Source organism: Tachyglossus aculeatus, chromosome 24, assembly GCF_015852505.1.
Source record: "Tachyglossus aculeatus isolate mTacAcu1 chromosome 24, mTacAcu1.pri, whole genome shotgun sequence".
NCBI lineage: Eukaryota > Metazoa > Chordata > Mammalia > Monotremata > Tachyglossidae > Tachyglossus > Tachyglossus aculeatus.
The window spans coordinates 1,017,993-1,032,059 of NC_052089.1; the positions used below are offsets into that span (position 1 = coordinate 1,017,993).

Sequence of the window (14,067 nt, forward strand, 5' to 3'; positions counted from 1 at the left end):
GTTCTCCTCTTATCTCTCTGGTCGTTCATTCTCGGTCTCTTTTGCAGGCTCCTCCTCCCTCTCCCATCCCCTTACTATGGGGGTTCCCCAAGGTTCAGTTCTTGTTCCCCTTCTGTTCTCGATCTAAACTCACTCCCTTGGTGACCTCATTCACTCCCACGGCTTCAACTATCATCTCTAAGCTGATGACACCCAAATCTACATCTCTGCCCCTGCTCTCTCCCCCTCACTCCAGGTCCGCATCTCCTCCTGCCTTCAGGACATCTCCAGCTGGATGTCTGCCCGCCACCTAAAACTCAACATGTCCAAGACTGAACTACTTTTCTTCCCTCCCAAACCCTGCCCTCTCCCTGTCTTTCCCATCACTGTTGACGGCACTACCATCCTTCCCGTCCCACAAGCCCGCAACCTTGGTGTCATCCTCGACTCCGTTCTCTCGTTCACCCCTCACATCCAAGCTGTCACCCAAACATGCCGGTCTCAGCTCCGCAACAATGCCAAGATCCGCCCTTTCCTCTCCATCCAAACTGCTTCCCTGCTCGTCAATGCTCTCATCCTATCCCGTCTGGACTACTGCATCAGCCTTCTCTCTGATCTCCCATCCTCATGTCTCTCTCCACTTCAATCTATACTTCATGCTGCTGCACGGATTGTCTTTGTCCAGAAACGCTCTCGGCATGTTACTCCCCTCCTCAAAAATCTCCAGTGGCTAGCAATCGATCTGCGCATCAGGCAGAAACTCCTCACCCTGGGCTTCAAGGCTCTCCATCGCCTCGCCCCCTCCTACCTCACCTCCCTTCTCTCCTTCTACAGCCCACCCCGCACCCTCCGCTCCTCTGCTGCTAAACTCCTCACAGTGCCTCGTTCCCGCCTGTCCCGCCGTCGATCCCCGGCCCACGTCATCCCCCGGGCCTGGAATGCCTTCCCTCCGCACATCCGCCAAGCTAGCTCTCTTCCTCCCTTCAAGGCCCTACTGAGAGCTCACCTCCTCCAGGATACCTTCCCAGACTGAGCCCCCTCCTTCCTCTCCCCCTCGCCCCCCCTCCATCCCCCCAACTTACCTCCTTCCCTTCCCCACAGCACCTGTATATATGTATATATGTTTGTACATGTGTATTTATTTATTTATTTTACTTGTACATATCTAGTCTATTTATTTTATTTTGTTAATATATTTGGTTTTGTTCTCAGTCTCCCCCTTCTAGACTGCGAGCCCACTGTTGGGTAGGGACTGTCTCTATATGTTGCCAACTTATACTTCCCAAGCGCTTAGTACAGTGATGTGCACACAGTAAGCGCTCAATAAATACGATTGATTGATTGATTAATAATAATAACTTTGGCATTTATTAAGCATGTACTATGTGCAAAACACTTTTCTAAGCGCTGGGGAGGTTACAAGATGATCAGGTTGTCCCACGGGTGGGGTGGGGAGGGGAGCTCGCAGTCTTAATCCCCATTTTACAGATGAGGTAACTGAGGCCCAGAGAAGTGAAGTGACTTGCCCAAAGCCACACAGCTGACAATGGGTGGAGCCGGGAGTTTAGTACAGTGCCTGGCGCATAGTAAGCACTTAACGAATACTGTCATTCTTATTATCATCATCATTATTACCCCTACCTCATTCCTCCACCTCTTTCTCCTCTTTCTCCTTCCCCCTGGTACCCCTACCCCCGTCCTCCACTTTCGCCTCCCCATCTCCTCCCCATCTCCTTCTCCATCAATCTCCTTCCTCCACTACCCCCAGCCCCTTATTCCCACTTCTTTCTTCCCCCCACCCCCACCTCCCCATCTCCTCCCCATCTCCCCTACCTCCTTCCCTCACCTCCTTCTCCCCCAATCTCCTCCCCACTACTACCTCTTGCCTCTTGTCCCCACTTCCTCCTTCCCCATCTCTTCCCCTGTTACCCCTAGCCCTCCCCCCAATCTTTTTCCCAATCTTCTCTCTCCCCTTATTTATTTCCATTAGTGCCTGTCTCCCCCTCTAAACTGTCAGCGGTGGTTAGGGAATGTGTCTGTGTCTTGTTTTATTGACTTCTTCTGACGTACTCAGTACGGTGCTCGACTCACAGTTAGCGCTTGATAAATACGATCGAATGAGGGAATGAATGATAACTTCTCCACCCCTTTCATTCATTCATTCAATCGTATTTATTGAGCACTTACTGTGTGCAGAGCACTGTACTTAGCGCTTGGAAAGTAAAATTCGGCAAGAGAGACAATCCCTACCCAACAATGGGCTCACACCCCGGCTACCCCTATCTGATTACCTTGTATTTACCCAGCTCTTAGAACAGTGCTTGGCACAAAGTAGGTGCTTAACAAATATCAACATTATCATTATTATTACAGTGTTTGGCACATAATTAGCTTTAAACAAATGCCACAACTACTAAACAAAGAACTTTCAGGAAAGACTTTGACACAGTGTCCATTGCTTCAACCAAATGATAATAGTGTTATTGACTCTTCTTAAAGATGCACTCAGCTCAGATGCAATGTATGTTTTCAACTCAGAATTGGGTAGAATCTGATTAATCAATCAACTGAATTTACTGAGTGCTTACTGCTTGCAGAGCACTGTACTTAGTCCTTGGGAGAGTACAATATAACAATGTAACAGACACCTTCTTCCCACACGTGGAATCCAACTGAGCTCAGTCCATTGCTTTTACCTGTCCTCTTGACTTCATAACAGGCAAGCACTGCAGCCTGACTGTTCAAGGTAATAATAATAATAATAATGGTATTTGTTGAGCACTTAAGTGCCAAGCACTGTTCTAAGCACTGGGGTAGATACAAGGTAATCAGGTCGGACACAGTTGCTGTCCCACATGGGACTCACAGTCCCCATTTTAAAGATGAGGTAACTGAGGTACAGAGAAGTTAATAATAATAATAATAATGATAATGATAATAATAATAATATTTGTTAGGTGCTTACTATATGCCAAGCACTGTTCTAAGCACTGGGTGAGATACAAGGTATTTAGGTTGTTCCTCGTGGGGCTCACAGTCTTAATCCCCATTTTACAAATGAGGTAACTGAGACACAGAGAAGTTAACTATCTTGCCCAAAGTCACACAGATAACAAAGTGGTGGAGCCAGGATTAGAACCCCTGACCTCTGATTCCCAAGTTTTGGGTCTTTCCACTGAAATGAATTGCCCAAGCTCTCACAGAAGACCACAGCCCTAGGTCAATCGTAGTCTTCCAGAAGTAAAAGCAAGCATCTCATGCAGTGAGAGGAGGGGTAAGGTTGGGGACAATAAAATTAAATGTATCCCAATTTATACAAGCCCAACAGGCATCCGCAGAGCTGCTTGCTCCTCAGACTCAGTCTCCATGGCCTAGAGACTGCCATGCAGCCAACACCGCTCTTCACCCACAAAATTCCCATCCACCTTTCTGCATGCCCTCCCCCCTGGATAATTATGGTGTAAGAATAATTGTATTTAATGCTTACTATGAATCAAGTACTGCATGAAGTGCTAGGGGAGGAATGGGAGCATTCCTTCCTGTCCACATGGGCCTCACAGCTTTAATCCCCATTTTAAAGATGAGGCAACTGAAGCCCAGAGAAGTGAAGTTACTTGCCCAAAGGCACACAGCAGAGAAATGGCAAAGCTGGGATTAGAACCCAGGTCCTCTGGCTCCCAGGGCCGTGCTCTTTCCATTATGCCATGTTGCTTCTCTATATACAAATATTCATTCATTCATTCATTTAATCGTATTCATTGAGCGCTTACTGTGTGCAGAACACTGTACCAAGTGCTTGGGAAATACAAGTCAGCAACATATTAGAGACAGTCACTACCCAATAATGGGCTCACAGTCGAGAAAGGGGAGACAGACAACATAACAAAATAGAACAAGTAGATGGGTGTCAAAATCATCAGAACAAATAGAATTAAAGCTATATGCACATCATTAACAAAATGAATAGAATAGTAAAAATGTACAGGTAAAATCAAGAGAAATAAATCTGTACAAATATATGCAAGTGCTATGGGGAGGGGAAGGAGGCAGAGCAGAGGGATGAGGAAGAGGAGAGGAAAAAGGGGGCTCAGTCTGGGAAGGCCTACTGGAGCGGGTGAGTTCGTAGTAGGGCTTTGGAGGGAGGAAGAGAGGTAGCTTGGCAGATGAGTGGAGGGAGGGCATTGCAGCCAGGGGAAGGACGTGGGCTGGGAGTCGATGGCGGGACAAGTGAGAACGGGGCACAGTGAGGAGGTTAGCAGCAGAGGAGTGGAGGGTGCAGGCTGGGCTGGAGAAGGAGAGAAGGGAGGTGAGGTGGGGGGGTAAGGTGATGGAGAGCCTTGAAGCCAAGAGTGAGGAGCTATCTTACTTCCCTTCTCTCCTTCTCCAGCCCAGTCCACACAATCCATTCCTCTGTCACTAACCTCCTCACTGTGCCTCATTCTCACCTGTTCTGCTGTCGACCCCCGGCCCACGTCCTGTCTCTGGTCTGGAATGGCCTCACTCCAGACATCCTCCAAACTATCTCTCTTCCTCCCTTCAAAGCCCTACTGAGAGCTCACCTCCTCCAGAAGACCTTCCCAGACTGATTCCCCCCTTTTTCCTCTCCTCCTCGTTCTCCCCCCGCATCACCTCCCTTCCCTTCTTCTGCTCTACCTCCTTCCCCTTCCCTCAGCATTTGTATATATTTGTACGTATTTAGTACTCTATGTATTTTATTTGTACATATTTATTACTCTATTTATTTTATTAATGATGTGTATACAGCTGTAATTCTATTCATTCTAATGGTATTGATACCTGTCTACTTGCTTTGTTTTGTTGTCTGTCTCCCCCTTCTAGACTGTGAGCACATTGTTGGGAAGAGACCATCTTTATATGTTGCTGATTTGTACTTCCCAAGCGCTTAGTACAGTGCTCTGCACACACTAAGTGCTCAATAAATACGATTGAATGAATAAATATGATTGAATGAATGAATGAATGAAATGTCTGGTCTAAGGACATTTTTCTACCTTTTGTGGCCATGGTTGTTGTTTGCAGTGTATATCCCTGTTTTTCACTGTGCCACAGTCTTTTTCTCTGAGGCTGTGTGACCATGACTAGAAGCAAAAATCTTGTAGCAGGAAAGAAATTGGTTGTGTCCAGGGTAGGCAGCAGGATTTCATGATTTGCGAGCTCACTGTCTCCTTGTTCATTTTTTTTATTTTGATTTTTTAAAATGGGATTCATTAAGTGCTTCATGTTTACCAGGCACTGTACTGACAAACTAATCAGGTGGACATAGTCTATTTCCCATATGGGGCTCTGATTGCCCATTTTACATGGGGCAACTAAGGCAAGGAGAAATTAAGTGACTTGTCCAAGGTCAAAGCAGACAAGCAGCGAAGACAGGATTAGAACCCAGGTCCATCTGACCCCTAGGTTCATGCTCTATCCATTAGGCCACAGTTATTTTCAGCTGTATTTTCAGCTTCTCATCTCTCGAGAAAACACATAAGGGTCAGGTTTCTGCCCTCCCTTATCCTTCAAAATCCCTTCAACTCCTGGGGAGAGCAGGAATCAGCTCTCCATTCTTCACAGACATATTTTAGCCCTTCTGAACTAAAATGCAACCAATAATACAAGCAACAAATCTCACTTTCTTTAGCTACCTTGATGTGTCAAATACTATCCAGATCATCTCCAGACAGTCTGTGGAAGGTATTTTTTTCAAGCTGCCATTACTTTTGTCTTTTGCAGACCCAACCATTCTTGGCTGAGGCCGAGTCCACTGAGCACAGAGGAAAGTGTAAAGTTATTCAGGTATCTGTACAATTTAGACTTGCCCGAAATGGTTGGCAATTTCTGCAAGGGCAAGAGTAGCATTGCCCAATTACACCTTTTTCATGACACTTCACTTCTCTGTGCCTCAGTTCCCTCATCTGTGAAATGGGGATTAAGACTGTAAACCCCCCGTGGGACAACCTGATTACCTTGAATCTACACCAGCGCTTAGAATAGTGCTTGGCACATAGTAAGTGCCTAACAAATACTATTATTATTATTATTATTATTATTATTACATCCTATCCTCCTCATTTTGCCGTGTTAGTTTTAGGTTAATGTGCAGCTTTATATCCTAGAAGAAAGAATAATAATAATTAGGGTATTGATTTACTTCTTTCTGAGTGCTAAGCTCTGGGGTAGATACAAGGTTATTGAGTTGGACACAGTTCCTGTCACCCCAGATTAACAACCTATTTTAACCCCATTTTACAGAAGGAACTGAGGCCTTCATTACTTAAATAACTTGTCCAATATCCCAAAATACGCTGGTAGTCAGAGAAATGTCACTGTCTCTAGTTACTCAGTCCTGGGTTCTCACTGGAATTATCTATCACAGAAAAAGATGAGGGAGGGGATTAAGGATGATTTTCAAATAGATTAAAGGGATTAATAGAAATTGCATAGCATCAGTAGAATGTAAAGTAATTGTGAGAAAGAAATGTGTCATTCCTTCATTTTGCACTTACAAAATGTCTTTTATGATGCACCTCAGCACTATGACCTAGCGTGTTTACCATCTCTAGTGTCTTGTACTCTCCCAAGCATTTAGTGTGTTGCTTAGAACAATGCTTGGCACATAGTAAGCACTTAACAAATACCATCATCATCATATCATCATCTGCATATAGTAAGACCTCAATAAATGTCATTGAATGATTGATTTATGTCCTAATAGAAAGAGCACATAACTGGCAGGAGAAGCAGTGTGGCCTAGTGGATACAGCATTCATTTATTCATTCAATTGTATTTATTGAGTGCTTACTGTGTGCACACCACTGTACAAGTGCTTGGAAAGTACAATTAGGCAACAGATACAGATAATCCCTACCCAACAACGGGCTCACATTCTAGAAGCAGGGAGACAGACAACAAAACAAAACAAGTAGACAGGCTTGGGCCAGGGAACCAGAAGGAGCTGGGTTCTAATTCCAGCTCCACCACTTTTCTGCTGTGCGACATCTGGCGAATCACTTACCTTCTCTGGGGCTCAGTTACTTCATCTGTAAAAGGGGGATAAAGACTGTGCGCCCCGAGTGGGACATGGAATGTGTCCAACCTGATTAGCTTGTATCTACCCCAGTGCTTAGAACAGTGCCTGGCACATTTGAAGTGCTTAACAAATACCATTAAAAAGTATAGAAAAACAAGTTCTAGATCCTGCTCTGCTCTGCCAGCTATTTTCTCCCTGCCTTATTTTTCCTCATCTTTAAAATGAGGATAAAATTCCTGCACTCCATCTTTCTTCTCAGAGTGTGAGCCCTATGCAGGACAGTGAATTTGTCCAGTACTATTAAGTTGAATGCATCCCAGTGCTTAGCACAGTACTTGGTACATAGTAGTCCATAATAAATAACATTATCATAATTAGTAGCACAAGACTGGAGGAAGATGACCCTGGTTCTAATCCTAGCTGATACTAGTCTGCTGCAAGACCTTGACCAAGTCGCTATCCTCTCTGGGTTTCAAATTCCTCATCAGTGATACCTCTCTCAGTGTCGCACCTGGAGAGTTTCCAGTACTCTACCAGTCTCGACTAAGGGAGGGAGAGTCAAGCAGAGGTATATCTGTTCCATTACTTACTTGGCCAGTGGCTAGCGAGTGGAAGGCAATCTGCTATAAGTCAAAGCTCATCTGTGCTGGGCAACAGCAGCATGAGAGAGAGCCGAGGGTGGAGACTCAGGTTTACTGTGTGGAAGGAGGACATGGTAAATTACTTCTGTTTTTTCACCAAGAAAACTCTATGGATCCACTACTGGAACCACGGCAGATGGAGGTGGGGTATTTTGGGAGAGACATGTCCACGGCCTCGGTATGGGTCGGAGATGACCTGACAGTATAAGACAGGAAATTGAGAATAAAATGGATTGTACATGTTGTGTGGAATAGTGATTTTGTCTGATTTAGTGAACCGATGACTCCAGCACCTAGTAAGCACTTAATGAATGCCATGATTATTTTTGCCTAACTTACCACAATGTTCTAGATGCTAAAGGAAATTTACAGACGTTGCAAAGCATAAACCCTTGAGAAACTTGCAGATTAAAAAATGCTGAATAAATGTTCTTATCCCTTGCCCCCTCCTACCTCAACTTGCTATTCTCCTACTATCACCCAGGTCACACACTTTATTTTTCTGATGATAACTTTCTCACTGTACCTCTATATCATCATCTCATCTATCTCACCACCAAACTCTGGCCCATGTCCTGCCTCTGGCTTGGAATGTCTTCCCTCCTCAGATCCACCAAAGAGTTACTCTCCCTGTCTTCAAAACCTTATTGAAGGCACATCTCCTCCAAGGGACCTTCCCTAACTAAGCCCTCCTTTTCTCTTCTCCCATTCCCATCTGCTTCTCCCTTTATTCATCCCAGTCCCAGCCCCACAACATATATATATATATATATATATATATATTTACAAATAAGTAAATAACATACATATATTTATATTATAAATTATATTATATTTATATTATATATTCATATATATAAATAACATATATCATATATATATTATATATATATACATATATATATATGTATATATATATATATATATATATATATATATCTGTTATTTACTTATTTGTCTTAATGTCTGTCTCCCGCTCTAGACTGTAAGCTCATTATGGTCAGGGAATGTCTTTTTTTCATTGTTATACTGTACTCTCCCAAACCCTTCATACAGTGTTCGGGACATAATAAACACTCAATAAATACTATTGACTGACTGACTGCTCTATATTTTCATTATAGATGAGGTTAGGGGAAATGAACTTAGTCTTCTGTGTAGTAATCGCCTGCACACTAGCACACATTTACAGGCAGTGTTTGGAAAAGGGTTTTGTGGAAGATTGGCATATACCCTTATGTGGAGGGGAAAGAAAAGGAAAGAGTCCTCTTTGGGGAAGTGATTGAAGTGCAAACCTGGCCAGAGGCAGGGAGATTGGTTAGATGACATCTCAAAACCTTTCACACTTATGAATCTAAAGATCACAAAAAGCATTGCCTCTTTTTAGGGTATTGAAACTCCCACAGTTGAACTGTGGAATTACTGGTGAGGTTAATACCACTTGCTTAAAAACTAGAGCTCCTTGTTAATAATAATAATATTAATAATAATATTTTTTAATCCCTTAATTTGTATCAGGGGCTGTACTAAACGGTGGAGTAGATATAAGACCACCAGTTCCCACATGGGGATCACAGTCTTAGTAGGAGGGAGAACAGGTACTGAATTCCCATTCTGCAGATGAGGGAACTGAGGCTCATAGAAGTTGAATTACTTTCATTCAATTGTATTTACTGAGGGCTTACTGTGTGCAGAACACTGTACTCAGCACTTGTGAGAGTATACTATAACAATAAACAGACCCAATTCCTAGCCCATAACAAGCAGTCATACAGCAGGAAAGTGGAATAGTCAGGATTAGAACCCAGATCCTCTGAGCAATGGGGTCTGAGCAGTGGAAAGAAAAGAGGGCTGAAAATCAAGAGACATGAGTTCTAATCCCAACTCCATTCACTCATTCAATCATATTTACTGAGCACTTACTCTTTGCAAAGCATTGTACTAAGTGCTTGGAAAGTACAATTCGGCAACAGATAAAGACAATCCCTACCCATCAACGGGCTTCCCTTCTGTGAATCCTAGGGAAATTCACTTAATTTATCTGTGACTCCGTTTTATTGTCTGTAAAAGGTGGTCTCAATACTTTATCATGTGCTCACGGGGGCAATTGTCCTAAGCACGTGAAACACATGTTCAAGAACCCTAGAACCCCTACTAATTCCTATCATGGAGTTTGTATTCTAGTGGACAATTTGAAGGTAGTTTTGTATCCACTCAAGAGCTATGTCTCCATGTTAGGCATGAATATCTTTAATTTTTAAATAAAGCAAGTTCTACAAAGCATACTGGCATCTTCCATACAGAGCTCAATTTACTTAATTCCATGTCATCCATCACTGTTGTCTGCTTAGGTTTCATTCAAAAAAATAGCTTTATTTTGGTGCACAGTGGAAACACCTTAATTAATGTGTCATTTTTCAAGGTGCTTCTGAAAAAGCTTCCTGTATAAAAAGAATTAAGGGAAAACGTAGCTAGTCAGAAATCCAGAAAAATGTGTTCAGGTTGATAATTGGGAAATGAGAGAGAATCAGATGAAGCCATCAACCTTGGATAAAGATGGGAACAAGGCCAATAACAATAGCAACAATAATGACAATAATAGTATTTGTAAAGTGCTTACTACATGACAAGCACTGCATTAAGCATTAGATAGAAGGTCATCAGGTCAAACATGGGCTCACCATCCAAATAGGAGGGAGAACAGGTATCGAATTTCACAGATCAGAACTGAGGCACAGGGAAGTTGAGCCCAAGGACACACAGTGGGTAAGTGGTGGAGCCAGGATTAGAACCCAAGACCTCTGACACCCAGCCCCATGCTCTCTCCACTAGGCCAGACTACTCCCCAAGCCAATGTTATACCCTTCTAGGAAATGTTTCATTTCTTTAAATGTCTAATTTTGGTAATTAAAGAAATGCCAGTCCAATGCCTCAGCGGGAACTAGAGAAAAAGAAAAACTAAACTCTTAATTCTCTCAAAAATCAGTGAAAACTTTAAACCCTTTCCTTTCTAGTCAAATGTTTATGGAAAGAGCAGTTGTTTTGAATCAGTTCTTAACAATTAAATTATTCACTGTTCCTCAGTTTGTCCATCTCGCCGACTATCCCTTGCTCATGTCCTCCCTCTGGCTGAGAAGCAGTGTGGCTTAGTGGAAAGGGCTAAAGCTTGGGAGTCAGAGGTTGCGGATTCTAATTCCGGCTCCTCCACTTCTCTGCTGTGTGATTTTGGGCAAGTCACTTAACTTCTCTATGCTTCAGTTACCTTATCTGTAAAATGGGGATTAAGACTGTGAACCCAACATGGGACAAGCTGATTACCTTTTATCTACCACAGTGCTTAGAACAGTGCTTGGCACATAGTAAGCTCTTATCAAATACCACCATTATTATATATTTAAAAAAGTGGGGAAGCCAGGATGTTGTAGAGAATCAGCGTGGCTCTGTGGAAAGAGCACGGGCTTTGGAGTCAGAGATCATGAGTTCAAATCCCGACTCTGCCAACTGTCAGCTGTGTGACTTTGGGCAAGTCACTTAACTTCTCTGGGCCTCAGTTACCTCATCTGTAAAATGGGGATTAAGACTGTGAGCCCCCGTGGGACAACCTCATCACCTTGTAACCTCCCCTGTGCTTAGAACAGTGCTTTGCATATAGTAAGTGCTTAATAAATGCCATTATTATTATTATATTATTATTATTATCATTGTATGCAACAATGACTTACCAGATGGGTGAGGGCCTAGTGATGCCGCTGATATTGAGGTCTCAGATATCCTGTTCATTCATTAATTCAATAGCATTTATTGAGCACTTACTGTGTGCAGAGCACTGTACTAAGCACTTGGGAAGTACAAATTGGCAACATATAGAGATGGTCCCTACCCAACAACGGGCTCACAGTCTAGTCTGTTCTGTGATGATAGGCAGTACCCTGGCTTTCCTTGTAGCACCCTCACAATTCACCCCACTAGGCACTTGGGCCCTGGATGAGAGAGTGTGGTTGCCTCACCCCAAACCAGTATCACTGCTGCAAAAACCTGGCAGTTGGACAGAACTTCTCCTTTTAAATGTCGGTGTTTGGGCAAAGGTCCCCTGGATGACCGGACCCACAAGCAGCTACACTACTGCATTTTCATGGACAAAGTGTGTGAGTGAAACTCACAGTTGTGAACTTGGTCTCACCGTTGCACTTGAAAGTGCACCCTTTATTCTTCCCTCCCTCACCCCATAGCACTTATGTACCTATCCACATTTCATCTATATTAATATCTGTCACCCCCTCTAGACTGTAAGCTTGCTGCAGGCAATGAACTTGTCTACCAACTCTTATGTTGTACACTCCCAAGAGCTCAGTATAGTGTTCTGCATGCAGTAAGAGCTCAGTGAATACGATTGACTGATTTATACGACAGACCTCCATCCTCTACTCTCTCCAAGCAAGTTTTGACTTGTAGCAGATTGCCTCCCACTCGCCAGCCACTGGCCAAGCTAGGAATGAAATGGGTAGGCCTCTGCTTGGCTCTCCCTCCCATAGCTGAGACTTGTAGAGGACTGGAAACTCTCCAGGTGCTATCTTGAGAGGGGGAGAGGATATAAACTACCCATGATATAATTCAAACATGAAAACCAAAGAAAATTGATATAAATATAAACGATTGCTAAGATAGGAAATATGGGGGCATGACCAGGAAGACGAGGGATTAGTCAGTGGAATTCTTATTGGATTGAGTGATTTTTAAATAGTGTTTTCAGACTTCCCTCCTTAGTCAAATGCCACCTTCTTTCTGCTATCCGAGGTACATTCCTTCTTATCCAAACTAATCAATCACTCAGTAGTATTTATTGAATAATTACTCTGGGCAGAATGCTTTACTAAGCATTTGGGAGAGTTCCATAGAGTCAAGTTGACATGCTCTCTGCTCTCAAGGTGTTTATAGTTAAGTTGGGGAGAAGACACTAGATAAAATCACATGCAAAAGAAACATCAGAGAGTAAAGGTATGCAGGTAAGTGCTGTGGAGTGGAGAGGGTTTTGAAGTAAACAGAACCCAAGGATTTAGGTGATGCAGAAGTGCTGAAGTGGCAGTAGAGGAGGAAATGGAGGGAGGGGAAGAGGAGGGGATAGTGGATTAATCAGGGAAGACCTCCAGGAGGAGGTGTGATTTCAGAACAGCTTTGAAGAAGAGGGGAGTAATGGTATTTTGAATGTGAAAGAGCAGAATGCTCCAGAAAGAAAGGGAGTCATGAGCAAGGGATCAAAGCAGAAGGAGACAAGAATGAGGAACAGTGGGTTAAGTTGGCTTGGGAAGAGAAGAAGCATGAGAACCTGGTTAGAGGGAGAGGAATGAGATTGAGGGGAGCGAGGTGAATGTGTGCCTTAAAACCAATACTCAAAAGTTTCAGTTCAATACTGAGGACTAGACTGTAGACTCTAGACTGTATGCTCCTCCCGCTAAACTGTAAGCTGGTGGGCAGGGAATGTGGGTGTTTATTGTTATATTGTACTCTGCACAAGATAAGAACTCAATAAATGTGATTGGCTGAATGAAATACAATTGAATGAATAAATGGAGAAGGAATGGTCAACCATTAGAGGATTGTGAGACATGGGTTGTAGGACAGTCTGTCTAGCTGCCCCCCACCTTCAGGAGTCAGGGAGGAAAAAGCCAGGTGAATCACTTCTTGATAACTCTCCCATAGGAAAGTGTAAATTCTAAACCATGCAAATTAGAGAGGATTGGGAGAAAGTGGAGGGTCCAGGAAGCTGAACAGACAACCCTCAGCCATCTCATAGGTGAGGTGGTGGTGGGATATGGGGGTAGCTCATGGTTTAGACCCTGTAAGGACACAGGCCATAAGTAAGATCGGAGAGGATCCCGGCTGTGAGTTGATACCCTGGAAGTTTGGGATCCAGCAGCTAAGACTCCAGATATGCTGTGCCCCTGACAGGCCATATGTCTCAACGACTTAAAAGGGGAGACTGGAACCTTAGATATAACGATTAAGCAAGGAAGAAAAGACCAGATAAACGTGAGCCCGAGATGCCTACAGGAAGTAGATATGGTCCTGGGGCGGGGGGAAACAAGATTGGGGGGGGGGGGGGGCATTAATCTTACAGAAAGGTGGTTTGAACTGGAATTGTTTTCCATGCTATTCAATTAAGAAACTATTAAACATGATTGAGATCTCAGATCTTGGTGTGTGACAAGTTGTGGCTGGAGGAGAAGGTCTGGGTGCTGCAGTGACACATGCATTGTGGACATGGAATGTGCCAAAAAGAACAATTTTTCTGTGAGGTTCCTTTAGCCACCTCCAGGATGGGGGTTGTAGGTGAATCTTTTATGACCCCTTTGCCTTTGTCTCAGTTAAAGGGAAGGGGCAGCCTAGAGGTGCACTGAGCAGGTGTTCCCCAA

At 43.6% G+C, this 14,067-nt stretch overlaps 2 non-coding genes across 2 annotated transcripts; one reads left to right on the top strand and one right to left on the bottom strand.

Annotated features, from left to right (window-relative positions):
* The first annotated feature begins 7,509 nt into the window (after positions 1–7,509).
* LOC119945315 lies at positions 7,510–7,647 on the top strand. Its single transcript, XR_005456186.1, has one exon. It is a non-coding gene; the product is annotated as a small nucleolar RNA SNORA7 (small nucleolar RNA).
* Positions 7,648–12,101: 4,454 nt separating this feature from the next.
* On the bottom strand, positions 12,102–12,239 carry LOC119945357. The gene has a single exon (XR_005456225.1). It is a non-coding gene; the product is annotated as a small nucleolar RNA SNORA7 (small nucleolar RNA).
* Positions 12,240–14,067: the final 1,828 nt, after the last annotated feature.